Source organism: Taudactylus pleione, unplaced genomic scaffold (genome assembly GCF_031769625.1).
Source record: "Taudactylus pleione unplaced genomic scaffold, aTauple2 ptg000593l, whole genome shotgun sequence".
In the NCBI taxonomy this organism is placed as follows: domain Eukaryota; kingdom Metazoa; phylum Chordata; class Amphibia; order Anura; family Myobatrachidae; genus Taudactylus; species Taudactylus pleione.
In genome coordinates, this window is record NW_028284995.1 from 514348 (window position 1) to 541357 (window position 27010).

Below are 27010 nucleotides of genomic sequence, written 5' to 3' on the forward strand. Positions count from 1 at the left end.
AAGGTCCCGAGTTTCAGCATGTTTTAGTACCTTTTTCTTCTTTCCTTGAGCAGTTATCAGTTTTTAAGTATTTCAAATGTAAACAACATCGTTTCTTAACATAGTTGAGTATTCAGTAGTAACTTCTAAATGATGAGAATGTTTATTTAACAACACGGTGCATAAATACAGCTTAAAAATTGTTTTCATGTTGTCCATCATGCTACTCTATTATGAAAATTTGAAGTAAACTAACTGCTTCCTGACCACAATTTGTTAAATTTTTTACTTAAATGTACGATTAAGGGTTTGTAATTTATATATTTACAGTATAAAACATATCTTTTCAATTCATTTCATGCAATCATGATGACAGAAAAATATTGATACTTAACCTTGTGTAACCATGCAAACATAGCTCAGTTGAGGTCTTAGTGACTTTTGCCATACACCGACTTTGCCGAAATAGCTCAGATGGGAGAGCGTTAGACTGAAGATCTAAAGGTCCCTGGTTCGATCCCGGGTTTCGGCATGTGTGAGTGCATTTTTTCTTTTTTCATTGAGTAGTGATCAGAATTTAATTATTTCAAATTTAATCAACATCATTTCTTAACATAGTTGAGTATTCAGTAGTAACTTCTAAATGATGAGAATGTTTAATTAACAACACGGTGCATAAATACAGCTTAAATATTGTTTTCATGTTGTAAGTCATGCTACTCTAACTATTATGAAAATTTGAAGTAATCTAACAATGCTTCCTGACCACAATTTGTTAAAGCTTTTACTTAAATATATGATTAAGGGTTTGTAATGGATATATTTATAGTATAAAACACATATTTTCTTTTCAATTCATGCAATCATGATGACAGAAAAATATTGATACTAAACCTTGTGTAACCATGCAAACATAGCTCAGTTGAGGTCTTAGTGACTTTTGCCATACACATACTTTGCCGAAATACCTCAGTTGGGAGAGCGTTAGACTGAAGATCTAAAGGTCCCGAGTTTCAGCATGTTTCAGTACCTTTTTTCTTCTTTCCTTGAGCAGTTATCAGTTTTTAAGTATTTCAAATGTAAACAACATCGTTTCTTAACATAGTTGAGTATTCAGTAGTAACTTCTAAATGATGAGAATGTTTATTTAAAAACACGGTGCATAAATACAGCTTAAAAATTGTTTTCATGTTGTCCATCATGCTACTCTATTAAGAAAATTTGAAGTAAACTAGCTGCTTCCTGACCACAATTTGTTAAAACTTTTACTTAAATGTACGATTAAGGGTATGTAATTTATATATTTACAGTATAAAACACATCTTTTCTCTTCATTTCATGCAATCATGATGACAGAAAAATATTGATACTTAACCTTGTGTAACCATGCAAACATAGCTCAGTTGAGGTCTTAGTGACTTTTGCCATACACCGACCTTGCCGAAATAGCTCAGTTGGGAGAGTGTTAGACTGAAGATCTAAAGGTTCCTGGTTTGATCCCGGGTTTCGGCATGTTTGAGTGCATTTTTCTTTTTTCCTTGAGTAGTGATCAGAATTTAATTATTTCAAATTTAATCAACATAATTTCTTTACATAGTTGAGTATTCAGTAGTAACTTCTAAATGATGAGAATGTTTAATTAACAACATGGTGCATAAATACAGCTTAAATATTGTTTTCATATTGTAAGTCATGCTACTCTAACTATTATGAAAATTTGAAGTAATCTAACAATGCTTCCTGACAACAATTTGTTAAAGCTTTTACTTAAATGTATGATTAAGGGTTTGTAATGGATATATTTATAGTATAAAACACATATTTTCTTTTCAATTCATGCAATCATGATGACAGAAAAATATTGATACTAAACCTTGTGTAACCATGCAAACATAGCTCAGTTGAGGTCTTAGTGACTTTTGCCATACACAGACTTTGCCGAAATAGCTCAGTTGGGAGAGCATTAGACTGAAGATCTAAAGGTCCCGAGTTTCAACATGTTTCAGTACCTTTTTTCTTCTTTCCTTGAGCAGTTATCAGTTTTTAAGTATTTCAAATGTAAACAACATCGTTTCTTAACATAGTTGAGTATTCAGTAGTAACTTCTAAATGATGAAAATGTTTAGTTAACAAAACGGTGCATAAATACAGCTTAAAAATTGTTTTCATGTTGTCCATCATGCTACTCTATTAAGAAAATTTGAAGTAAACTAACTGCTTCCTGACCACAATTTGTTAAAACTTTTACTTAAATGTACGATTAAGGGTTTGTAATTTATATATTTACAGTATAAAACACATCTTTTCTCTTCATTTCATGCAATCATGATGACAGAAAAATATTGATACTTAACCTTGTGTAACCATGCAAACATAGCTCAGTTGAGGTCTTAGTGACTTATGCCATACTCCGACCTTGCCGAAATAGCTCAGGTGGGAGAGCGTTAGACTGAAGATCTAAAGGTCCCTGGTTCGATCCCGGGTTTCGGCATGTTTGAGTGCATTTTTCTTTTTTCCTTGAGTAGTGATCAGAATTTAATTATTTCAAATTTAAACAACATCATTTCTTAATATAGTTGAGTATTCAGTAGTAACTTCTAAATGATGAGAATGTTTATTTAACAACACGGTGCATAAATACAGCTTAAATATTGTTTTCATGTTGTCCGTCATGCTACTCTATTATGAAAAATTGAAGTAATCTAACAATGCTTCCTGACCACAATTTGTTAATACTTTTACTTAAATGTATAATTAAGGGTTATACAGTATAAAACACATATTTTCTTTTCATTTCATGCAATCATGATGACAGAAAAATATTGATACTTAACCTTGTGTAACCATGCAAACATAGCTCAGTTGAGGTCTTAGTGACTTTTGCCATACACTGACCTTGCCGAAATAGCTCAGATGGGAGAGCGTTAGACTGAAGATCTAAAGGTCCCTGGTTCGATCCCGGGTTTCGGCATGTTTGAGTGCATTTTTACTTTTTTCATTGAGTAGTGATCAGAAATTAATTATTTCAAATTTAATCAACATCATTTCTTAACATAGTTGAGTATTCAGTAGTAACTTCTAAATGATGAGAATGTTTATTTAACAACACGGTGCATAAATACAGCTTAAATATTGTTTTCATGTTGTCCTTCATGCTACTCTATTATGAAAAATTGAAGTAATCTAACAATGCTTCCTGACCACAATTTGTTAATACTTTTACTTAAATGTATAATTAAGGGTTATACAGTATAAAACACATATTTTCTTTTCATTTCAAGCAATCATGATGACTGAAAAATATTGATACTAAACCTTGTCTAACCATGCAAACATAGCTCAGTTGAGGTCTTAGTGACTTTTGCCATACACAGACATTGCCAAAATAGCTCAGTTGGGAGAGCGTTAGACTGAAGATCTAAAGGTCCCGAGTTTCAGCATGTTTTAGTACCTTTTTCTTCTTTCCTTGAGCAGTTATCAGTTTTTAAGTATTTCAAATGTAAACAACATCGTTTCTTAACATAGTTGAGTATTCAGTAGTAACTTCTAAATGATGAGAATGTTTATTTAACAACACGGTGCATAAATACAGCTTAAAAATTGTTTTCATGTTGTCCATCATGCTACTCTATTATGAAAATTTGAAGTAAACTAACTGCTTCCTGACCACAATTTGTTAAATTTTTTACTTAAATGTACGATTAAGGGTTTGTAATTTATATATTTACAGTATAAAACATATCTTTTCAATTCATTTCATGCAATCATGATGACAGAAAAATATTGATACTTAACCTTGTGTAACCATGCAAACATAGCTCAGTTGAGGTCTTAGTGACTTTTGCCATACACCGACCTTGCCGAAATAGCTCAGTTGGGAGAGCGTTAGACTGAAGATCTAAAGGTCCCTGGTTCGATCCCGGGTTTCGGCATGTTTGAGTGCATTTTTTCTTTTTTCATTGAGTAGTGATCAGAATTTAATTATTTCAAATTTAATCAACATCATTTCTTAACATAGTTGAGTATTCAGTAGTAACTTCGAAATGATGAGAATGTTTAATTAACAACACGGTGCATAAATACAGCTTAAATATTGTTTTCATGTTGTAAGTCATGCTACTCTAACTATTATGAAAATTTGAAGTAATCTAACAAAGCTTCCTGACTACAATTTGTTAAAGCTTTTACTTAAATGTATGATTAAGGGTTTGTAATGGATATATTTATAGTATAAAACACATATTTTCTTTTCAATTCATGCAATTATGATGACAGAAAAATATTGATACTAAACCTTGTGTAACCATGCAAACATAGCTCAGTTGAGGTCTTAGTGACTTTTGCCATTCACAGACTTTGCCGAAATAGCTCAGTTGGGAGAGCATTAGACTGAAGATCTAAAGGTCCCGAGTTTCAACATTTTTCAGTACCTATTTTCTTCTTTCCTTGAGCAGTTATCAGTTTTTAAGTATTTCAAATGTAAACAACATCGTTTCTTAACATAGTTGAGTAATCAGTAGTAACTTCTAAATGATGAGAATGTTTATTTAACAACACGGTGCATAAATACAGCTTAAAAATTGTTTTCATGTTGTCCATCATGCTACTCTATTAAGAAAATTTGAAGTAAACTAACTGCTTCCTGACCACAATTTGTTAAAACTTTTACTTAAATGTACGATTAAGGGTTTGTAATTTATATATTTACAGTATAAAACACATCTTTTCTCTTCATTTCATGCAATCATGATGACAGAAAAATATTGATACTTAACCTTGTGTAACCATGCAAACATAGCTCAGTTGAGGTCTTAGTGACTTATGCCATACTCCGACCTTGCCGAAATAGCTCAGTTGGGAGAGCGTTAGACTGAAGATCTAAAGGTCCCTGGTTCGATCCCGGGTTTCGGCATGTTTGAGTGCATTTTTCTTTTTTCCTTGAGTAGTGATCAGAATTTAATTATTTCAAATTTAAACAACATCATTTCTTAATATAGTTGAGTATTCAGTAGTAACTTCTAAATGATGAGAATGTTTATTTAACAACACGGTGCATAAATACAGCTTAAATATTGTTTTCATGTTGTCCGTCATGCTACTCTATTATGAAAAATTGAAGTAATCTAACAATGCTTCCTGACCACAATTTGTTAATACTTTTACTTAAATGTATAATTAAGGGTTATACAGTATAAAACACATATTTTCTTTTCATTTCATGCAATCATGATGACAGAAAAATATTGATACTAAACCTTGTCTAACCATGCAAACATAGCTCAGTTGAGGTCTTAGTGACTTTTGCCATACACAGACATTGCCGAAATAGCTCAGTTGGGAGAGCGTTAGACTGAAGATCTAAAGGTCCTGAGTTTCAGCATGTTTCAGTACCTTTTTTCCTCTTTCCTTGAGCAGTTATCAGTTTTTAAGTATTTCAAATGTAAACAACATCGTTTCTTAACATAGTTGAGTATTCAGTAGTAACTTCTAAATGATGAGAATGTTTATTTAACAACACAGTGCATAAATACAGCTTAAAAATTGTTTTCATGTTGTCCATCATGCTACTCTATTATGAAAATTTGAAGTAAACTAACTGCTTCCTGACCACAATTTGTTAAATTTTTTACTTAAATGTATGATTAAGGGTTTGTAATTTATATATTTACAGTATAAAACATATCTTTTCAATTCATTTCATGCAATCATGATGACAGAAAAATATTGATACTTAACCTTGTGTAACCATGCAAACATAGCTCAGTTGAGGTCTTAGTGACTTTTGCCATACACCGACCTTGCCGAAATAGCTCAGATGGGAGAGCATTAGACTGAAGATCTAAAGGTCCCTGGTTCGATCCGGGTTTCGGCATGTTTGAGTGCATTTTTTCTTTTTTCATTGAGTAGTGATCAGAATTTAATTATTTCAAATTTAATCAACATCATTTCTTAACATAGTTGAGTATTCAGTAGTAACTTCTAAATAATGAGAATGTTTAATTAACAACATGGTGCATAAATACAGCTTAAATATTGTTTTCATATTGTAAGTCATGCTACTCTAACTATTATGAAAATTTGAAGTAATCTAACAATGCTTCCTGACAACAATTTGTTAAAGCTTTTACTTAAATGTATGATTAAGGGTTTGTAATGGATATATTTATAGTATAAAACACATATTTTCTTTTCAATTCATGCAATCATGATGACAGAAAAATATTGATACTAAACCTTGTGTAACCATGCAAACATAGCTCAGTTGAGGTCTTAGTGACTTTTGCCATACACAGACTTTGCCGAAATAGCTCAGTTGGGAGAGCATTAGACTGAAGATCTAAAGGTCCCGAGTTTCAACATGTTTCAGTACCTTTTTTCTTCTTTCCTTGAGCAGTTATCAGTTTTTAAGTATTTCAAATGTAAACAACATCGTTTCTTAACATAGTTGAGTATTCAGTAGTAACTTCTAAATGATGAAAATGTTTAGTTAACAACACGGTGCATAAATACAGCTTAAAAATTGTTTTCATGTTGTCCATCATGCTACTCTATTAAGAAAATTTGAAGTAAACTAACTGCTTCCTGACCACAATTTGTTAAAACTTTTACTTAAATGTACGATTAAGGGTTTGTAATTTATATATTTACAGTATAAAACACATCTTTTCTCTTCATTTCATGCAATCATGATGACAGAAAAATATTGATACTTAACCTTGTGTAACCATGCAAACATAGCTCAGTTGAGGTCTTAGTGACTTATGCCATACTCCGACCTTGCCGAAATAGCTCAGGTGGGAGAGCGTTAGACTGAAGATCTAAAGGTCCCTGGTTCGATCCCGGGTTTCGGCATGTTTGAGTGCATTTTTCTTTTTTCCTTGAGTAGTGATCAGAATTTAATTATTTCAAATTTAAACAACATCATTTCTTAATATAGTTGAGTATTCAGTAGTAACTTCTAAATGATGAGAATGTTTATTTAACAACACGGTGCATAAATACAGCTTAAATATTGTTTTCATGTTGTCCGTCATGCTACTCTATTATGAAAAATTGAAGTAATCTAACAATGCTTCCTGACCACAATTTGTTAATACTTTTACTTAAATGTATAATTAAGGGTTATACAGTATAAAACACATATTTTCTTTTCATTTCATGCAATCATGATGACAGAAAAATATTGATACTAAACCTTGTGTAACCATGCAAACATAGCTCAGTTGAGGTCTTAGTGACATTTGCCATACACAGACTTTGCCGAAGTAGCTCAGTTGGGAGAGCATTAGACTGAAGATCTAAAGGTCCTGAGTTTCAGCATGTTTCAGTACCTTTTTTCTTCTTTCCTTGAGCAGTTATCAGTTTTTAAGTATTTCAAATGTAAACAACATCATTTCTTAACATAGTTGAGTATTCAGTAGTAACTTCTAAATGATGAGAATGTTTATTTAACAACACGGTGCATAAATACAGCTTAAAATTTTTTTTCATGTTGTCCATCATGTTACTCTATTAAAAAAATTTGAAGTAAACTAACTGCTTCCGGACAACAATTTGTTAAAACTTTTACTTAAATGTACGATTAAGGGTTTGTAATTTATATATTTACAGTATAAAACATATCTTTTCAATTCATTTCATGCAATCATGATGACAGAAAAATATTGATATTTAACCTTGTGTAACCATGCAAACATAGCTCAGTTGAGGTCTTAGTGACTTTTGCCATACACTGACCTTGCCGAAATAGCTCAGTTGGGAGAGCGTTAGACTGAAGATCTAAAGGTCCCTGGTTCGATCCCGGGTTTCGGCATGTGTGAGTGCATTTTTTCTTTTTTCATTGAGTAGTGATCAGAATTTAATTATTTAAAATTTAATCAACATCATTTCTTAACATAGTCGAGTATTCAGTAGTAACTTCTAAATGATGAGAATGTTTAATTAACAACACGGTGCATAAATACAGCTTAAATATTGTTTTCATGTTGTAAGTCATGCTACTCTAACTATTATGAAAATTTTAAGTAATCTAACAAAGCTTCCTGACCACAATTTGTTAAAGCTTTTACTTAAATGTATGATTAAGGGTTTGTAATGGATATATTTATAGTATAAAACACATATTTTCTTTTCAATTCATGCAATCATGATGACAGAAAAATATTGATACTTAACCTTGTGTAACCATGCAAACATAGCTCAGTTGAGGTCTTAGTGACTTTTGCCATACACCGACCTTGCCGAAATAGCTCAGATGGGAGAGCGTTAGACTGAAGATCTAAAGGTCCCTGGTTCGATCCCGGGTTTCGGCATGTTTGAGTGCATTTTTTCTTTTTTCATTGAGTAGTGATCAGAATTTAATTATTTCAAATTTAATCAACATCATTTCTTAACATAGTTGAGTATTCAGTAGTAACTTCTAAATGATGAGAATGTTTATTTAACAACACGGTGCATAAATACAGCTTAAATATTGTTTTCATGTTGTCCTTCATGCTACTCTATTATGAAAAATTGAAGTAATCTAACAATGCTTCCTGACCACAATTTGTTAATACTTTTACTTAAATGTATAATTAAGGTTTATACAGTATAAAACACATATTTTCTTTTCATTTCATGCAATCATGATGACAGAAAAATATTGATACTAAACCTTGTCTAACCATGCAAACATAGCTCAGTTGAGGTCTTAGTGACTTTTGCCATACACAGACATTGCCAAAATAGCTCAGTTGGGAGAGCGTTAGACTGAAGATCTAAAGGTCCCGAGTTTCAGCATGTTTTAGTACCTTTTTCTTCTTTCCTTGAGCAGTTATCAGTTTTTAAGTATTTCAAATGTAAACAACATCGTTTCTTAACATAGTTGAGTATTCAGTAGTAACTTCTAAATGATGAGAATGTTTATTTAACAACACGGTGCATAAATACAGCTTAAAAATTGTTTTCATGTTGTCCATCATGCTACTCTATTATGAAAATTTGAAGTAAACTAACTGCTTCCTGACCACAATTTGTTAAATTTTTTACTTAAATGTACGATTAAGGGTTTGTAATTTATATATTTACAGTATAAAACATATCTTTTCAATTCATTTCATGCAATCATGATGACAGAAAAATATTGATACTTAACCTTGTGTAACCATGCAAACATAGCTCAGTTGAGGTCTTAGTGACTTTTGCCATACACCGACTTTGCCGAAATAGCTCAGATGGGAGAGCGTTAGACTGAAGATCTAAAGGTCCCTGGTTCGATCCCGGGTTTCGGCATGTGTGAGTGCATTTTTTCTTTTTTCATTGAGTAGTGATCAGAATTTAATTATTTCAAATTTAATCAACATCATTTCTTAACATAGTTGAGTATTCAGTAGTAACTTCTAAATGATGAGAATGTTTAATTAACAACACGGTGCATAAATACAGCTTAAATATTGTTTTCATGTTGTAAGTCATGCTACTCTAACTATTATGAAAATTTGAAGTAATCTAACAATGCTTCCTGACCACAATTTGTTAAAGCTTTTACTTAAATATATGATTAAGGGTTTGTAATGGATATATTTATAGTATAAAACACATATTTTCTTTTCAATTCATGCAATCATGATGACAGAAAAATATTGATACTAAACCTTGTGTAACCATGCAAACATAGCTCAGTTGAGGTCTTAGTGACTTTTGCCATACACATACTTTGCCGAAATACCTCAGTTGGGAGAGCGTTAGACTGAAGATCTAAAGGTCCCGAGTTTCAGCATGTTTCAGTACCTTTTTTCTTCTTTCCTTAAGCAGTTATCAGTTTTTAAGTATTTCAAATGTAAACAACATCGTTTCTTAACATAGTTGAGTATTCAGTAGTAACTTCTAAATGATGAGAATGTTTATTTAAAAACACGGTGCATAAATACAGCTTAAAAATTGTTTTCATGTTGTCCATCATGCTACTCTATTAAGAAAATTTGAAGTAAACTAGCTGCTTCCTGACCACAATTTGTTAAAACTTTTACTTAAATGTACGATTAAGGGTATGTAATTTATATATTTACAGTATAAAACACATCTTTTCTCTTCATTTCATGCAATCATGATGACAGAAAAATATTGATACTTAACCTTGTGTAACCATGCAAACATAGCTCAGTTGAGGTCTTAGTGACTTTTGCCATACACCGACCTTGCCGAAATAGCTCAGTTGGGAGAGTGTTAGACTGAAGATCTAAAGGTTCCTGGTTTGATCCCGGGTTTCGGCATGTTTGAGTGCATTTTTCTTTTTTCCTTGAGTAGTGATCAGAATTTAATTATTTCAAATTTAAACAACATAATTTCTTTACATAGTTGAGTATTCAGTAGTAACTTCTAAATGATGAGAATGTTTAATTAACAACATGGTGCATAAATACAGCTTAAATATTGTTTTCATATTGTAAGTCATGCTACTCTAACTATTATGAAAATTTGAAGTAATCTAACAATGCTTCCTGACAACAATTTGTTAAAGCTTTTACTTAAATGTATGATTAAGGGTTTGTAATGGATATATTTATAGTATAAAACACATATTTTCTTTTCAATTCATGCAATCATGATGACAGAAAAATATTGATACTAAACCTTGTGTAACCATGCAAACATAGCTCAGTTGAGGTCTTAGTGACTTTTGCCATACACAGACTTTGCCGAAATAGCTCAGTTGGGAGAGCATTAGACTGAAGATCTAAAGGTCCCGAGTTTCAACATGTTTCAGTACCTTTTTTCTTCTTTCCTTGAGCAGTTATCAGTTTTTAAGTATTTCAAATGTAAACAACATCGTTTCTTAACATAGTTGAGTATTCAGTAGTAACTTCTAAATGATGAAAATGTTTAGTTAACAAAATGGTGCATAAATACAGCTTAAAAATTGTTTTCATGTTGTCCATCATGCTACTCTATTAAGAAAATTTGAAGTAAACTAACTGCTTCCTGACCACAATTTGTTAAAACTTTTACTTAAATGTACGATTAAGGGTTTGTAATTTATATATTTACAGTATAAAACACATCTTTTCTCTTCATTTCATGCAATCATGATGACAGAAAAATATTGATACTTAACCTTGTGTAACCATGCAAACATAGCTCAGTTGAGGTCTTAGTGACTTATGCCATACTCCGACCTTGCCGAAATAGCTCAGGTGGGAGAGCGTTAGACTGAAGATCTAAAGGTCCCTGGTTCGATCCCGGGTTTCGGCATGTTTGAGTGCATTTTTCTTTTTTCCTTGAGTAGTGATCAGAATTTAATTATTTCAAATTTAAACAACATCATTTCTTAATATAGTTGAGTATTCAGTAGTAACTTCTAAATGATGAGAATGTTTATTTAACAACACGGTGCATAAATACAGCTTAAATATTGTTTTCATGTTGTCCGTCATGCTACTCTATTATGAAAAATTTAAGTAATCTAACAATGCTTCCTGACCACAATTTGTTAATACTTTTACTTAAATGTATAATTAAGGGTTATACAGTATAAAACACATATTTTCTTTTCATTTCATGCAATCATGATGACAGAAAAATATTGATACTAAACCTTGTGTAACCATGCAAACATAGCTCAGTTGAGGTCTTAGTGACATTTGCCATACACAGACTTTGCCGAAGTAGCTCAGTTGGGAGAGCATTAGACTGAAGATCTAAAGGTCCTGAGTTTCAGCATGTTTCAGTACCTTTTTTCTTCTTTCCTTGAGCAGTTATCAGTTTTTAAGTATTTCAAATGTAAACAACATCATTTCTTAACATAGTTGAGTATTCAGTAGTAACTTCTAAATGATGAGAATGTTTATTTAACAACACGGTGCATAAATACAGCTTAAAAATTTTTTTCATGTTGTCCATCATGTTACTCTATTAAGAAAATTTGAAGTAAACTAACTGCTTCCGGACAACAATTTGTTAAAACTTTTACTTAAATGTACGATTAAGGGTTTGTAATTTATATATTTACAGTATAAAACATATCTTTTCAATTCATTTCATGCAATCATGATGAAAGAAAAATATTGATATTTAACCTTGTGTAACCATGCAAACATAGCTCAGTTGAGGTCTTAGTGACTTTTGCCATACACCGACCTTACCGAAATAGCTCAGTTGGGAGAGCGTTAGACTGAAGATCTAAAGGTCCCTGGTTCGATCCCGGGTTTCGGCATGTGTGAGTGCATTTTTTCTTTTTTCATTGAGTAGTGATCAGAATTTAATTATTTCAAATTTAATCAACATCATTTCTTAACATAGTTGAGTATTCAGTAGTAACTTCTAAATGATGAGAATGTTTAATTAACAACACGGTGCATAAATACAGCTTAAATATTGTTTTCATGTTGTAAGTCATGCTACTCTAACTATTATGAAAATTTTAAGTAATCTAACAAAGCTTCCTGACCACAATTTGTTAAAGCTTTTACTTAAATGTATGATTAAGGGTTTGTAATGGATATATTTATAGTATAAAACACATATTTTCTTTTCAATTCATGCAATCATGATGACAGAAAAATATTGATACTTAACCTTGTGTAACCATGCAAACATAGCTCAGTTGAGGTCTTAGTGACTTTTGCCATACACCGACCTTGCCGAAATAGCTCAGATGGGAGAGCGTTAGACTGAAGATCTAAAGGTCCCTGGTTCGATCCCGGGTTTCGGCATGTTTGAGTGCATTTTTACTTTTTTCATTGAGTAGTGATCAGAATTTAATTATTTCAAATTTAATCAACATCATTTCTTAACATAGTTGAGTATTCAGTAGTAACTTCTAAATGATGAGAATGTTTATTTAACAACACGGTGCATAAATACAGCTTAAATATTGTTTTCATGTTGTCCTTCATGCTACTCTATTATGAAAAATTGAAGTAATCTAACAATGCTTCCTGACCACAATTTGTTAATACTTTTACTTAAATGTATAATTAAGGGTTATACAGTATAAAACACATATTTTCTTTTCATTTCATGCAATCATGATGACAGAAAAATATTGATACTAAACCTTGTCTAACCATGCAAACATAGCTCAGTTGAGGTCTTAGTGACTTTTGCCATACACAGACATTGCCAAAATAGCTCAGTTGGGAGAGCGTTAGACTGAAGATCTAAAGGTCCCGAGTTTCAGCATGTTTTAGTACCTTTTTCTTCTTTCCTTGAGCAGTTATCAGTTTTTAAGTATTTCAAATGTAAACAACATCGTTTCTTAACATAGTTGAGTATTCAGTAGTAACTTCTAAATGATGAGAATGTTTATTTAACAACACGGTGCATAAATACAGCTTAAAAATTGTTTTCATGTTGTCCATCATGCTACTCTATTATGAAAATTTGAAGTAAACTAACTGCTTCCTGACCACAATTTGTTAAATTTTTTACTTAAATGTACGATTAAGGGTTTGTAATTTATATATTTACAGTATAAAACATATCTTTTCAATTCATTTCATGCAATCATGATGACAGAAAAATATTGATACTTAACCTTGTGTAACCATGCAAACATAGCTCAGTTGAGGTCTTAGTGACTTTTGCCATACACCGACTTTGCCGAAATAGCTCAGATGGGAGAGCGTTAGACTGAAGATCTAAAGGTCCCTGGTTCGATCCCGGGTTTCGGCATGTTTGAGTGCATTTTTTCTTTTTTCATTGAGTAGTGATCAGAATTTAATTATTTCAAATTTAATCAACATCATTTCTTAACATAGTTGAGTATTCAGTAGTAACTTCTAAATGATGAGAATGTTTAATTAACAACACGGTGCATAAATACAGCTTAAATATTGTTTTCATGTTGTAAGTCATGCTACTCTAACTATTATGAAAATTTGAAGTAATCTAACAATGCTTCCTGACCACAATTTGTTAAAGCTTTTACTTAAATATATGATTAAGGGTTTGTAATGGATATATTTATAGTATAAAACACATATTTTCTTTTCAATTCATGCAATCATGATGACAGAAAAATATTGATACTAAACCTTGTGTAACCATGCAAACATAGCTCAGTTGAGGTCTTAGTGACTTTTGCCATACACAGACTTTGCTGAAATAGCTCAGTTGGGAGAGCATTAGACTGAAGATCTAAAGGTCCCGAGTTTCAACATGTTTCAGTACCTTTTTTCTTCTTTCCTTGAGCAGTTATCAGTTTTTAAGTATTTCAAATGTAAACAACATCGTTTCTTAACATAGTTGAGTATCCAGTAGTAACTTCTAAATGATGAGAATGTTTAGTTAACAACACGGTGCATAAATACAGCTTAAAAATTGTTTTCATGTTGTCCATCATGCTACTCTATTAAGAAAATTTGAAGTAAACTAACTGCTTCCTGACCACAATTTGTTAAAACTTTTACTTAAATGTACGATTAAGGGTTTGTAATTTATATATTTACAGTATAAAACACATCTTTTCTCTTCATTTCATGCAATCATGATGACAGAAAAATATTGATACTTAACCTTGTGTAACCATGCAAACATAGCTCAGTTGAGGTCTTAGTGACTTATGCCATACTCCGACCTTGCCGAAATAGCTCAGTTGGGAGAGCGTTAGACTGAAGATCTAAAGGTCCCTGGTTCGATCCCGGGTTTCGGCATGTTTGAGTGCATTTTTCTTTTTTCCTTGAGTAGTGATCAGAATTTAATTATTTCAAATTTAAACAACATCATTTCTTAATATAGTTGAGTATTCAGTAGTAACTTCTAAATGATGAGAATGTTTATTTAACAACACGGTGCATAAATACAGCTTAAATATTGTTTTCATGTTGTCCGTCATGCTACTCTATTATGAAAAATTGAAGTAATCTAACAATGCTTCCTGACCACAATTTGTTAATACTTTTACTTAAATGTATAATTAAGGGTTATACAGTATAAAACACATATTTTCTTTTCATTTCATGCAATCATGAAGACAGAAAAATATTGATACTAAACCTTGTGTAACCATGCAAACATAGCTCAGTTGAGGTCTTAGTGACATTTGCCATACACAGACTTTGCCGAAGTAGCTCAGTTGGGAGAGCATTAGACTGAAGATCTAAAGGTCCTGAGTTTCAGCATGTTTCAGTACCTTTTTTCTTCTTTCCTTGAGCAGTTATCAGTTTTTAAGTATTTCAAATGTAAACAACATCATTTCTTAACATAGTTGAGTATTCAGTAGTAACTTCTAAATGATGAGAATGTTTATTTAACAACACGGTGCATAAATACAGCTTAAAAATTTTTTTCATGTTGTCCATCATGTTACTCTATTAAGAAAATTTGAAGTATACTAACTGCTTCCGGACAACAATTTGTTAAAAATTTTACTTAAATGTACGATTAAGGGTTTGTAATTTATATATTTACAGTATAAAACATATCTTTTCAATTCATTTCATGCAATCATGATGACAGAAAAATATTGATATTTAACCTTGTGTAACCATGCAAACATAGCTCAGTGGAGGTCTTAGTGACTTTTGCCATACACCGACCTTGCCGAAATAGCTCAGTTGGGAGAGCGTTAGACTGAAGATCTAAAGGTCCCTGGTTCGATCCCGGGTTTCGGCATGTGTGAGTGCATTTTTTCTTTTTTCATTGAGTAGTGATCAGAATTTAATTATTTCAAATTTAATCAACATCATTTCTTAACATAGTTGAGTATTCAGTAGTAACTTCTAAATGATGAGAATGTTTAATTAACAACACGGTGCATAAATACAGCTTAAATATTGTTTTCATGTTGTAAGTCATGTTACTCTAACTATTATGAAAATTTTAAGTAATCTAACAAAGCTTCCTGACCACAATTTGTTAAAGCTTTTACTTAAATGTATGATTAAGGGTTTGTAATGGATATATTTATAGTATAAAACACATATTTTCTTTTCAATTCATGCAATCATGATGACAGAAAAATATTGATACTTAACCTTGTGTAACCATGCAAACATAGCTCAGTTGAGGTCTTAGTGACTTTTGCCATACACCGACCTTGCCGAAATAGCTCAGATGGGAGAGCGTTAGACTGAAGATCTAAAGGTCCCTGGTTCGATCCCGGGTTTCGGCATGTTTGAGTGCATTTTTTCTTTTTTCATTGAGTAGTGATCAGAATTTAATTATTTCAAATTTAATCAACATCATTTCTTAACATAGTTGAGTATTCAGTAGTAACTTCTAAATGATGAGAATGTTTAATTAACAACACGGTGCATAAATACAGCTTAAATATTGTTTTCATGTTGTAAGTCATGCTACTCTAACTATTATGAAAATTTGAAGTAATCTAACAATGCTTCCTGACCACAATTTGTTAAAGCTTTTACTTAAATATATGATTAAGGGTTTGTAATGGATATATTTATAGTATAAAACACATATTTTCTTTTCAATTCATGCAATCATGATGACAGAAAAATATTGATACTAAACCTTGTGTAACCATGCAAACATAGCTCAGTTGAGGTCTTAGTGACTTTTGCCATACACAGACTTTGCTGAAATAGCTCAGTTGGGAGAGCATTAGACTGAAGATCTAAAGGTCCCGAGTTTCAACATGTTTCAGTACCTTTTTTCTTCTTTCCTTGAGCAGTTATCAGTTTTTAAGTATTTCAAATGTAAACAACATCGTTTCTTAACATAGTTGAGTATCCAGTAGTAACTTCTAAATGATGAGAATGTTTAGTTAACAACACGGTGCATAAATACAGCTTAAAAATTGTTTTCATGTTGTCCATCATGCTACTCTATTAAGAAAATTTGAAGTAAACTAACTGCTTCCTGACCACAATTTGTTAAAACTTTTACTTAAATGTACGATTAAGGGTTTGTAATTTATATATTTACAGTATAAAACACATCTTTTCTCTTCATTTCATGCAATCATGATGACAGAAAAATATTGATACTTAACCTTGTGTAACCATGCAAACATAGCTCAGTTGAGGTCTTAGTGACTTATGCCATACTCCGACCTTGCCGAAATAGCTCAGTTGGGAGAGCGTTAGACTGAAGGTCTAAAGGTCCCTGGTTCGATCCTGGGTTTCGGCATGTTTGAGTGCATTTTTCTTTTTTCCTTGAGTAGTGATCAGAATTTAATTATTTCAAATTTAAACAACATCATTTCTTAATATAGTTGAGTATTCAGTAGTAACTTCTAAATGATGAGAATGTTTATTTAACAACACGGTGCATAAATACAGCTTAAATATTGTTTTCATGTTGTCCGTCATGCTACTCTATTATGAAAAATTTAAGTAATCTAACAATGCTTCCTGACCACAATTTGTTAATACTTTTACTTAAATGTATAATTAAGGGTTATACAGTATAAAACACATATTTTCTTTTCATTTCATGCAATCATGATGACAGAAAAATATTGATACTAAACCTTGTGTAACCATGCAAACATAGCTCAGTTGAGGTCTTAGTGACATTTGCCATACACAGACTTTGCCGAAGTAGCTCAGTTGGGAGAGCATTAGACTGAAGATCTAAAGGTCCTGAGTTTCAGCATGTTTCAGTACCTTTTTTCTTCTTTCCTTGAGCAGTTATCAGTTTTTAAGTATTTCAAATGTAAACAACATCATTTCTTAACATAGTTGAGTATTCAGTAGTAACTTCTAAATGATGAGAATGTTTATTTAACAACACGGTGCATAAATACAGCTTAAAATTTTTTTTCATGTTGTCCATCATGTTACTCTATTAAGAAAATTTGAAGTAAACTAACTGCTTCCGGACAACAATTTGTTAAAACTTTTACTTAAATGTACGATTAAGGGTTTGTAATTTATATATTTACAGTATAAAACATATCTTTTCAATTCATTTCATGCAATCATGATGACAGAAAAATATTGATATTTAACCTTGTGTAACCATGCAAACATAGCTCAGTTGAGGTCTTAGTGACTTTTGCCATACACCGACCTTACCGAAATAGCTCAGTTGGGAGAGCGTTAGACTGAAGATCTAAAGGTCCCTGGTTCGATCCCGGGTTTCGGCATGTGTGAGTGCATTTTTTCTTTTTTCATTGAGTAGTGATCAGAATTTAATTATTTCAAATTTAATCAACATCATTTCTTAACATAGTTGAGTATTCAGTAGTAACTTCTAAATGATGAGAATGTTTAATTAACAACACGGTGCATAAATACAGCTTAAATATTGTTTTCATGTTGTAAGTCATGCTACTCTAACTATTATGAAAATTTTAAGTAATCTAACAAAGCTTCCTGACCACAATTTGTTAAAGCTTTTACTTAAATGTATGATTAAGGGTTTGTAATGGATATATTTATAGTATAAAACACATATTTTCTTTTCAATTCATGCAATCATGATGACAGAAAAATATTGATGCTTAACCTTGTGTAACCATGCAAACATAGCTCAGTTGAGGTCTTAGTGACTTTTGCCATACACCGACCTTGCCGAAATAGCTCAGATGGGAGAGCGTTAGACTGAAGATCTAAAGGTCCCTGGTTCGATCCCGGGTTTCGGCATGTTTGAGTGCATTTTTTCTTTTTTCATTGAGTAGTGATCAGAATTTAATTATTTCAAATTTAATCAACATCATTTCTTAACATAGTTGAGTATTCAGTAGTAACTTCTAAATGATGAGAATGTTTATTTAACAACACGGTGCATAAATACAGCTTAAATATTGTTTTCATGTTGTCCTTCATGCTACTCTATTATGAAAAATTGAAGTAATCTAACAATGCTTCCTGACCACAATTTGTTAATACTTTTACTTAAATGTATAATTAAGGGTTATACAGTATAAAACACATATTTTCTTTTCATTTCATGCAATCATGATGACAGAAAAATATTGATACTAAACCTTGTCTAACCATGCAAACATAGCTCAGTTGAGGTCTTAGTGACTTTTGCCATACACAGACATTGCCAAAATAGCTCAGTTGGGAGAGCGTTAGACTGAAGATCTAAAGGTCCCGAGTTTCAGCATGTTTTAGTACCTTTTTCTTCTTTCCTTGAGCAGTTATCAGTTTTTAAGTATTTCAAATGTAAACAACATCGTTTCTTAACATAGTTGAGTATTCAGTAGTAACTTCTAAATGATGAGAATGTTTATTTAACAACACGGTGCATAAATACAGCTTAAAAATTGTTTTCATGTTGTCCATCATGCTACTCTATTATGAAAATTTGAAGTAAACTAACTGCTTCCTGACCACAATTTGTTAAATTTTTTACTTAAATGTACGATTAAGGGTTTGTAATTTATATATTTACAGTATAAAACATATCTTTTCAATTCATTTCATGCAATCATGATGACAGAAAAATATTGATACTTAACCTTGTGTAACCATGCAAACATAGCTCAGTTGAGGTCTTAGTGACTTTTGCCATACACCGACTTTGCCGAAATAGCTCAGATGGGAGAGCGTTAGACTGAAGATCTAAAGGTCCCTGGTTCGATCCCGGGTTTCGGCTTGTTTGAGTGCATTTTTTCTTTTTTCATTGAGTAGTGATCAGAATTTAATTATTTCAAATTTAATCAACATCATTTCTTAACATAGTTGAGTATTCAGTAGTAACTTCTAAATGATGAGAATGTTTAATTAACAACACGGTGCATAAATACAGCTTAAATATTGTTTTCATGTTGTAAGTCATGCTACTCTAACTATTATGAAAATTTGAAGTAATCTAACAATGCTTCCTGACCACAATTTGTTAAAGCTTTTACTTAAATATATGATTAAGGGTTTGTAATGGATATATTTATAGTATAAAACACATATTTTCTTTTCAATTCATGCAATCATGATGACAGAAAAATATTGATACTAAACCTTGTGTAACCATGCAAACATAGCTCAGTTGAGGTCTTAGTGACTTTTGCCATACACAGACTTTGCTGAAATAGCTCAGTTGGGAGAGCATTAGACTGAAGATCTAAAGGTCCCGAGTTTCAACATGTTTCAGTACCTTTTTTCTTCTTTCCTTGAGCAGTTATCAGTTTTTAAGTATTTCAAATGTAAACAACATCGTTTCTTAACATAGTTGAGTATCCAGTAGTAACTTCTAAATGATGAGAATGTTTAGTTAACAACACGGTGCATAAATACAGCTTAAAAATTGTTTTCATGTTGTCCATCATGCTACTCTATTAAGAAAATTTGAAGTAAACTAACTGCTTCCTGACCACAATTTGTTAAAACTTTTACTTAAATGTACGATTAAGGGTTTGTAATTTATATATTTACAGTATAAAACACATCTTTTCTCTTCATTTCATGCAATCATGATGACAGAAAAATATTGATACTTAACCTTGTGTAACCATGCAAACATAGCTCAGTTGAGGTCTTAGTGACTTATGCCATACTCCGACCTTGCCGAAATAGCTCAGTTGGGAGAGCGTTAGACTGAAGGTCTAAAGGTCCCTGGTTCGATCCTGGGTTTCGGCATGTTTGAGTGCATTTTTCTTTTTTCCTTGAGTAGTGATCAGAATTTAATTATTTCAAATTTAAACAACATCATTTCTTAATATAGTTGAGTATTCAGTAGTAACTTCTAAATGATGAGAATGTTTATTTAACAACACGGTGCATAAATACAGCTTAAATATTGTTTTCATGTTGTCCGTCATGCTACTCTATTATGAAAAATTTAAGTAATCTAACAATGCTTCCTGACCACAATTTGTTAATACTTTTACTTAAATGTATAATTAAGGGTTATACAGTATAAAACACATATTTTCTTTTCATTTCATGCAATCATGATGACAGAAAAATATTGATACTAAACCTTGTGTAACCATGCAAACATAGCTCAGTTGAGGTCTTAGTGACATTTGCCATACACAGACTTTGCCGAAGTAGCTCAGTTGGGAGAGCATTAGACTGAAGATCTAAAGGTCCTGAGTTTCAGCATGTTTCAGTACCTTTTTTCTTCTTTCCTTGAGCAGTTATCAGTTTTTAAGTATTTCAAATGTAAACAACATCATTTCTTAACATAGTTGAGTATTCAGTAGTAACTTCTAAATGATGAGAATGTTTATTTAACAACACGGTGCATAAATACAGCTTAAAATTTTTTTTCATGTTGTCCATCATGTTACTCTATTAAGAAAATTTGAAGTAAACTAACTGCTTCCGGACAACAATTTGTTAAAACTTTTACTTAAATGTACGATTAAGGGTTTGTAATTTATATATTTACAGTATAAAACATATCTTTTCAATTCATTTCATGCAATCATGATGACAGAAAAATATTGATATTTAACCTTGTGTAACCATGCAAACATAGCTCAGTTGAGGTCTTAGTGACTTTTGCCATACACCGACCTTACCGAAATAGCTCAGTTGGGAGAGCGTTAGACTGAAGATCTAAAGGTCCCTGGTTCGATCCCGGGTTTCGGCATGTGTGAGTGCATTTTTTCTTTTTTCATTGAGTAGTGATCAGAATTTAATTATTTCAAATTTAATCAACATCATTTCTTAACATAGTTGAGTATTCAGTAGTAACTTCTAAATGATGAGAATGTTTAATTAACAACACGGTGCATAAATACAGCTTAAATATTGTTTTCATGTTGTAAGTCATGCTACTCTAACTATTATGAAAATTTTAAGTAATCTAACAAAGCTTCCTGACCACAATTTGTTAAAGCTTTTACTTAAATGTATGATTAAGGGTTTGTAATGGATATATTTATAGTATAAAACACATATTTTCTTTTCAATTCATGCAATCATGATGACAGAAAAATATTGATGCTTAACCTTGTGTAACCATGCAAACATAGCTCAGTTGAGGTCTTAGTGACTTTTGCCATACACCGACCTTGCCGAAATAGCTCAGATGGGAGAGCGTTAGACTGAAGATCTAAAGGTCCCTGGTTCGATCCCGGGTTTCGGCATGTTTGAGTGCATTTTTTCTTTTTTCATTGAGTAGTGATCAGAATTTAATTATTTCAAATTTAATCAACATCATTTCTTAACATAGTTGAGTATTCAGTAGTAACTTCTAAATGATGAGAATGTTTATTTAACAACACGGTGCATAAATACAGCTTAAATATTGTTTTCATGTTGTCCTTCATGCTACTCTATTATGAAAAATTGAAGTAATCTAACAATGCTTCCTGACCACAATTTGTTAATACTTTTACTTAAATGTATAATTAAGGGTTATACAGTATAAAACACATATTTTCTTTTCATTTCATGCAATCATGATGACAGAAAAATATTGATACTAAACCTTGTCTAACCATGCAAACATAGCTCAGTTGAGGTCTTAGTGACTTTTGCCATACACAGACATTGCCAAAATAGCTCAGTTGGGAGAGCGTTAGACTGAAGATCTAAAGGTCCCGAGTTTCAGCATGTTTTAGTACCTTTTTCTTCTTTCCTTGAGCAGTTATCAGTTTTTAAGTATTTCAAATGTAAACAACATCGTTTCTTAACATAGTTGAGTATTCAGTAGTAACTTCTAAATGATGAGAATGTTTATTTAACAACACGGTGCATAAATACAGCTTAAAAATTGTTTTCATGTTGTCCATCATGCTACTCTATTATGAAAATTTGAAGTAAACTAACTGCTTCCTGACCACAATTTGTTAAATTTTTTACTTAAATGTACGATTAAGGGTTTGTAATTTATATATTTACAGTATAAAACATATCTTTTCAATTCATTTCATGCAATCATGATGACAGAAAAATATTGATACTTAACCTTGTGTAACCATGCAAACATAGCTCAGTTGAGGTCTTAGTGACTTTTGCCATACACCGACTTTGCCGAAATAGCTCAGATGGGAGAGCGTTAGACTGAAGATCTAAAGGTCCCTGGTTCGATCCCGGGTTTCGGCTTGTTTGAGTGCATTTTTTCTTTTTTCATTGAGTAGTGATCAGAATTTAATTATTTCAAATTTAATCAACATCATTTCTTAACATAGTTGAGTATTCAGTAGTAACTTCTAAATGATGAGAATGTTTAATTAACAACACGGTGCATAAATACAGCTTAAATATTGTTTTCATGTTGTAAGTCATGCTACTCTAACTATTATGAAAATTTGAAGTAATCTAACAATGCTTCCTGACCACAATTTGTTAAAGCTTTTACTTAAATATATGATTAAGGGTTTGTAATGGATATATTTATAGTATAAAACACATATTTTCTTTTCAATTCATGCAATCATGATGACAGAAAAATATTGATACTAAACCTTGTGTAACCATGCAAACATAGCTCAGTTGAGGTCTTAGTGACTTTTGCCATACACAGACTTTGCTGAAATAGCTCAGTTGGGAGAGCATTAGACTGAAGATCTAAAGGTCCCGAGTTTCAACATGTTTCAGTACCTTTTTTCTTCTTTCCTTGAGCAGTTATCAGTTTTTAAGTATTTCAAATGTAAACAACATCGTTTCTTAACATAGTTGAGTATCCAGTAGTAACTTCTAAATGATGAGAATGTTTAGTTAACAACACGGTGCATAAATTCAGCTTAAAAATTGTTTTCATGTTGTCCATCATGCTACTCTATTAAGAAAATTTGAAGTAAACTAACTGCTTCCTGACCACAATTTGTTAAAACTTTTACTTAAATGTACGATTAAGGGTTTGTAATTTATATATTTACAGTATAAAACACATCTTTTCTCTTCATTTCATGCAATCATGATGACAGAAAAATATTGATACTTAACCTTGTGTAACCATGCAAACATAGCTCAGTTGAGGTCTTAGTGACTTATGCCATACTCCGACCTTGCCGAAATAGCTCAGTTGGGAGAGCGTTAGACTGAAGATTTAAAGGTCCCTGGTTCGATCCCGGGTTTCGGCATGTTTGAGTGCATTTTTCTTTTTTCCTTGAGTAGTGATCAGAATTTAATTATTTCAAATTTAAACAACATCATTTCTTAATATAGTTGAGTATTCAGTAGTAACTTCTAAATGATGAGAATGTTTATTTAACAACACGGTGCATAAATACAGCTTAAATATTGTTTTCATGTTGTCCGTCATGCTACTCTATTATGAAAAATTTAAGTAATCTAACAATGCTTCCTGACCACAATTTGTTAATACTTTTACTTAAATGTATAATTAAGGGTTATACAGTATAAAACACATATTTTCTTTTCATTTCATGCAATCATGAAGACAGAAAAATATTGATACTAAACCTTGTGTAACCATGCAAACATAGCTCAGTTGAGGTCTTAGTGACATTTGCCATACACAGACTTTGCCGAAGTAGCTCAGTTGGGAGAGCATTAGACTGAAGATCTAAAGGTCCTGAGTTTCAGCATGTTTCAGTACCTTTTTTCTTCTTTCCTTGAGCAGTTATCAGTTTTTAAGTATTTCAAATGTAAACAACATCATTTCTTAACATAGTTGAGTATTCAGTAGTAACTTCTAAATGATGAGAATGTTTATTTAACAACACGGTGCATAAATACAGCTTAAAATTTTTTTTCATGTTGTCCATCATGTTACTCTATTAAGAAAATTTGAAGTAAACTAACTGCTTCCGGACAACAATTTGTTAAAACTTTTACTTAAATGTACGATTAAGGGTTTGTAATTTATATATTTACAGTATAAAACATATCTTTTCAATTCATTTCATGCAATCATGATGACAGAAAAATATTGATATTTAACCTTGTGTAACCATGCAAACATAGCTCAGTTGAGGTCTTAGTGACTTTTGCCATACACCGACCTTGCCGAAATAGCTCAGTTGGGAGAGCGTTAGACTGAAGATCTAAAGGTCCCTGGTTCGATCCCGGGTTTCGGCATGTGTGAGTGCATTTTTTCTTTTTTCATTGAGTAGTGATCAGAATTTAATTATTTCAAATTTAATCAACATCATTTCTTAACATAGTTGAGTATTCAGTAGTAACTTCTAAATGATGAGAATGTTTAATTAACAACACGGTGCATAAATACAGCTTAAATATTGTTTTCATGTTGTAAGTCATGCTACTCTAACTATTATGAAAATTTTAAGTAATCTAACAAAGCTTCCTGACCACAATTTGTTAAAGCTTTTACTTAAATGTATGATTAAGGGTTTGTAATGGATATATTTATAGTATAAAACACATATTTTCTTTTCAATTCATGCAATCATGATGACAGAAAAATATTGATACTTAACCTTGTGTAACCATGCAAACATAGCTCAGTTGAGGTCTTAGTGACTTTTGCCATACACAGACTTTGCCAAAATAGCTCAGTTGGGAGAGCGTTAGACTGAAGATCTAAAGGTCCCGAGTTTCAGCATGTTTCAGTACCTTTTTTCTTCTTTCCTTGAGCAGTTATCAGTTTTTAAGTATTTCAAATGTAAACAACATCGTTTCTTAACATAGTTGAGTATTCAGTAGTAACTTCTAAATGATGAGAATGTTTATTTAACAACACGGTGCATAAATACAGCTTAAAAATTGTTTTCATGTTGTCCATCATGCTACTCTATTAAGAAAATTTGAAGTAAACTAGCTGCTTCCTGACCACAATTTGTTAAAACTTTTACTTAAATGTACGATTAAGGGTTTGTAATTTATATATTTACAGTATAAAACACATCTTTTCTCTTCATTTCATGCAATCATGATGACAGAAAAATATTGATACTTAACCTTGTGTAACCATGCAAACATAGCTCAGTTGAGGTCTTAGTGACTTTTGCCATACACTGTCCTTGCCGAAATAGCTCAGTTGGGAGAGCGTTAGACTGAAGATCTAAAGGTTCCTGGTTTGATCCCGGGTTTCGGCATGTTTGAGTGCATTTTTCTTTTTTCCTTGAGTAGTGATCAGAATTTAATTATTTCAAATTTAAACAACATCATTTCTTAACATAGTTGAGTATTCAGTAGTAACTTCTAAATGATGAGAATGTTTAATTAACAACATGGTGCATAAATACAGCTTAAATATTGTTTTCATATTGTAAGTCATGCTACTCTAACTATTATGAAAATTTGAAGTAATCTAACAATGCTTCCTGACCACAATTTGTTAAAGCTTTTACTTAAATGTATGATTAAGGGTTTGTAATGGATATATTTATAGTATAAAACACATATTTTCTTTTCAATTCATGCAATCATGATGACAGAAAAATATTGATACTAAACCTTGTGTAACCATGCAAACATAGCTCAGTTGAGGTCTTAGTGACTTTTGCCATACACAGACTTTGCCGAAATAGCTCAGTTGGGAGAGCATTAGACTGAAGATCTAAAGGTCCCGAGTTTCAACATGTTTCAGTACCTTTTTTCTTCTTTCCTTGAGCAGTTATCAGTTTTTAAGTATTTCAAATGTAAACAACATCGTTTCTTAACATAGTTGAGTATCCAGTAGTAACTTCTAAATGATGAGAATGTTTAGTTAACAACACGGTGCATAAATACAGCTTAAAAATTGTTTTCATGTTGTCCATCATGCTACTCTATTAAGAAAATTTGAAGTAAACTAACTGCTTCGTGACAACAATTTGTTAAAACTTTTACTTAAATGTACGATTAAGGGTTTGTAATTTATATATTTACAGTATAAAACACATCTTTTCTCTTCATTTCATGCAATCATGATGACAGAAAAATATTGATACTTAACCTTGTGTAACCATGCAAACATAGCTCAGTTGAGGTCTTAGTGACTTATGCCATACTCCGACCTTGCCGAAATAGCTCAGTTGGGAGAGCGTTAGACTGAAGATCTAAAGGTCCCTGGTTCGATCCCGGGTTTCGGCATGTTTGAGTGCATTTTTCTTTTTTCCTTGAGTAGTGATCAGAATTTAATTATTTCAAATTTAAACAACATCATTTCTTAATATAGTTGAGTATTCAGTAGTAACTTCTAAATGATGAGAATGTTTATTTAACAACACGGTGCATAAATACAGCTTAAATATTGTTTTCATGTTGTCCGTCATGCTACTCTATTATGAAAAATTGAAGTAATCTAACAATGCTTCCTGACCACAATT

At 31.8% G+C, this 27010-nt stretch overlaps 28 non-coding genes across 28 annotated transcripts; all 28 read left to right on the forward strand.

The window, feature by feature from the left end:
- The first annotated feature begins 438 nt into the window (after positions 1-438).
- On the forward strand, positions 439-511 carry TRNAF-GAA (transfer RNA phenylalanine (anticodon GAA)). The gene has a single exon. It is a non-coding gene; the product is annotated as a tRNA-Phe (tRNA).
- Positions 512-1418: 907 nt separating this feature from the next.
- Positions 1419-1491, forward strand: TRNAF-GAA (transfer RNA phenylalanine (anticodon GAA)). Its single transcript has one exon. It is a non-coding gene; the product is annotated as a tRNA-Phe (tRNA).
- A 906-nt stretch (positions 1492-2397) lies between these two features.
- Positions 2398-2470, forward strand: TRNAF-GAA (transfer RNA phenylalanine (anticodon GAA)). The gene has a single exon. It is a non-coding gene; the product is annotated as a tRNA-Phe (tRNA).
- Positions 2471-2877: 407 nt separating this feature from the next.
- On the forward strand, positions 2878-2950 carry TRNAF-GAA (transfer RNA phenylalanine (anticodon GAA)). Its single transcript has one exon. It is a non-coding gene; the product is annotated as a tRNA-Phe (tRNA).
- An 888-nt stretch (positions 2951-3838) lies between these two features.
- Positions 3839-3911, forward strand: TRNAF-GAA (transfer RNA phenylalanine (anticodon GAA)). Its single transcript has one exon. It is a non-coding gene; the product is annotated as a tRNA-Phe (tRNA).
- Positions 3912-4818: 907 nt separating this feature from the next.
- Positions 4819-4891, forward strand: TRNAF-GAA (transfer RNA phenylalanine (anticodon GAA)). Its single transcript has one exon. It is a non-coding gene; the product is annotated as a tRNA-Phe (tRNA).
- A 1867-nt stretch (positions 4892-6758) lies between these two features.
- TRNAF-GAA (transfer RNA phenylalanine (anticodon GAA)) lies at positions 6759-6831 on the forward strand. The gene has a single exon. It is a non-coding gene; the product is annotated as a tRNA-Phe (tRNA).
- Positions 6832-7719: 888 nt separating this feature from the next.
- On the forward strand, positions 7720-7792 carry TRNAF-GAA (transfer RNA phenylalanine (anticodon GAA)). Its single transcript has one exon. It is a non-coding gene; the product is annotated as a tRNA-Phe (tRNA).
- Positions 7793-8218: 426 nt separating this feature from the next.
- Positions 8219-8291, forward strand: TRNAF-GAA (transfer RNA phenylalanine (anticodon GAA)). Its single transcript has one exon. It is a non-coding gene; the product is annotated as a tRNA-Phe (tRNA).
- Positions 8292-9179: 888 nt separating this feature from the next.
- Positions 9180-9252, forward strand: TRNAF-GAA (transfer RNA phenylalanine (anticodon GAA)). The gene has a single exon. It is a non-coding gene; the product is annotated as a tRNA-Phe (tRNA).
- A 907-nt stretch (positions 9253-10159) lies between these two features.
- TRNAF-GAA (transfer RNA phenylalanine (anticodon GAA)) lies at positions 10160-10232 on the forward strand. Its single transcript has one exon. It is a non-coding gene; the product is annotated as a tRNA-Phe (tRNA).
- A 906-nt stretch (positions 10233-11138) lies between these two features.
- TRNAF-GAA (transfer RNA phenylalanine (anticodon GAA)) lies at positions 11139-11211 on the forward strand. The gene has a single exon. It is a non-coding gene; the product is annotated as a tRNA-Phe (tRNA).
- Positions 11212-12099: 888 nt separating this feature from the next.
- TRNAF-GAA (transfer RNA phenylalanine (anticodon GAA)) lies at positions 12100-12172 on the forward strand. The gene has a single exon. It is a non-coding gene; the product is annotated as a tRNA-Phe (tRNA).
- Positions 12173-12598: 426 nt separating this feature from the next.
- On the forward strand, positions 12599-12671 carry TRNAF-GAA (transfer RNA phenylalanine (anticodon GAA)). Its single transcript has one exon. It is a non-coding gene; the product is annotated as a tRNA-Phe (tRNA).
- An 888-nt stretch (positions 12672-13559) lies between these two features.
- Positions 13560-13632, forward strand: TRNAF-GAA (transfer RNA phenylalanine (anticodon GAA)). The gene has a single exon. It is a non-coding gene; the product is annotated as a tRNA-Phe (tRNA).
- Positions 13633-14539: 907 nt separating this feature from the next.
- On the forward strand, positions 14540-14612 carry TRNAF-GAA (transfer RNA phenylalanine (anticodon GAA)). Its single transcript has one exon. It is a non-coding gene; the product is annotated as a tRNA-Phe (tRNA).
- Positions 14613-15500: 888 nt separating this feature from the next.
- On the forward strand, positions 15501-15573 carry TRNAF-GAA (transfer RNA phenylalanine (anticodon GAA)). The gene has a single exon. It is a non-coding gene; the product is annotated as a tRNA-Phe (tRNA).
- A 426-nt stretch (positions 15574-15999) lies between these two features.
- TRNAF-GAA (transfer RNA phenylalanine (anticodon GAA)) lies at positions 16000-16072 on the forward strand. The gene has a single exon. It is a non-coding gene; the product is annotated as a tRNA-Phe (tRNA).
- Positions 16073-17940: 1868 nt separating this feature from the next.
- On the forward strand, positions 17941-18013 carry TRNAF-GAA (transfer RNA phenylalanine (anticodon GAA)). The gene has a single exon. It is a non-coding gene; the product is annotated as a tRNA-Phe (tRNA).
- Positions 18014-18439: 426 nt separating this feature from the next.
- On the forward strand, positions 18440-18512 carry TRNAF-GAA (transfer RNA phenylalanine (anticodon GAA)). The gene has a single exon. It is a non-coding gene; the product is annotated as a tRNA-Phe (tRNA).
- An 888-nt stretch (positions 18513-19400) lies between these two features.
- On the forward strand, positions 19401-19473 carry TRNAF-GAA (transfer RNA phenylalanine (anticodon GAA)). The gene has a single exon. It is a non-coding gene; the product is annotated as a tRNA-Phe (tRNA).
- A 1868-nt stretch (positions 19474-21341) lies between these two features.
- On the forward strand, positions 21342-21414 carry TRNAF-GAA (transfer RNA phenylalanine (anticodon GAA)). Its single transcript has one exon. It is a non-coding gene; the product is annotated as a tRNA-Phe (tRNA).
- Positions 21415-21840: 426 nt separating this feature from the next.
- On the forward strand, positions 21841-21913 carry TRNAF-GAA (transfer RNA phenylalanine (anticodon GAA)). The gene has a single exon. It is a non-coding gene; the product is annotated as a tRNA-Phe (tRNA).
- Positions 21914-22801: 888 nt separating this feature from the next.
- Positions 22802-22874, forward strand: TRNAF-GAA (transfer RNA phenylalanine (anticodon GAA)). Its single transcript has one exon. It is a non-coding gene; the product is annotated as a tRNA-Phe (tRNA).
- Positions 22875-23781: 907 nt separating this feature from the next.
- On the forward strand, positions 23782-23854 carry TRNAF-GAA (transfer RNA phenylalanine (anticodon GAA)). The gene has a single exon. It is a non-coding gene; the product is annotated as a tRNA-Phe (tRNA).
- Positions 23855-24742: 888 nt separating this feature from the next.
- TRNAF-GAA (transfer RNA phenylalanine (anticodon GAA)) lies at positions 24743-24815 on the forward strand. The gene has a single exon. It is a non-coding gene; the product is annotated as a tRNA-Phe (tRNA).
- Positions 24816-25722: 907 nt separating this feature from the next.
- TRNAF-GAA (transfer RNA phenylalanine (anticodon GAA)) lies at positions 25723-25795 on the forward strand. Its single transcript has one exon. It is a non-coding gene; the product is annotated as a tRNA-Phe (tRNA).
- A 906-nt stretch (positions 25796-26701) lies between these two features.
- On the forward strand, positions 26702-26774 carry TRNAF-GAA (transfer RNA phenylalanine (anticodon GAA)). Its single transcript has one exon. It is a non-coding gene; the product is annotated as a tRNA-Phe (tRNA).
- The last annotated feature ends 236 nt before the right edge of the window (positions 26775-27010 follow it).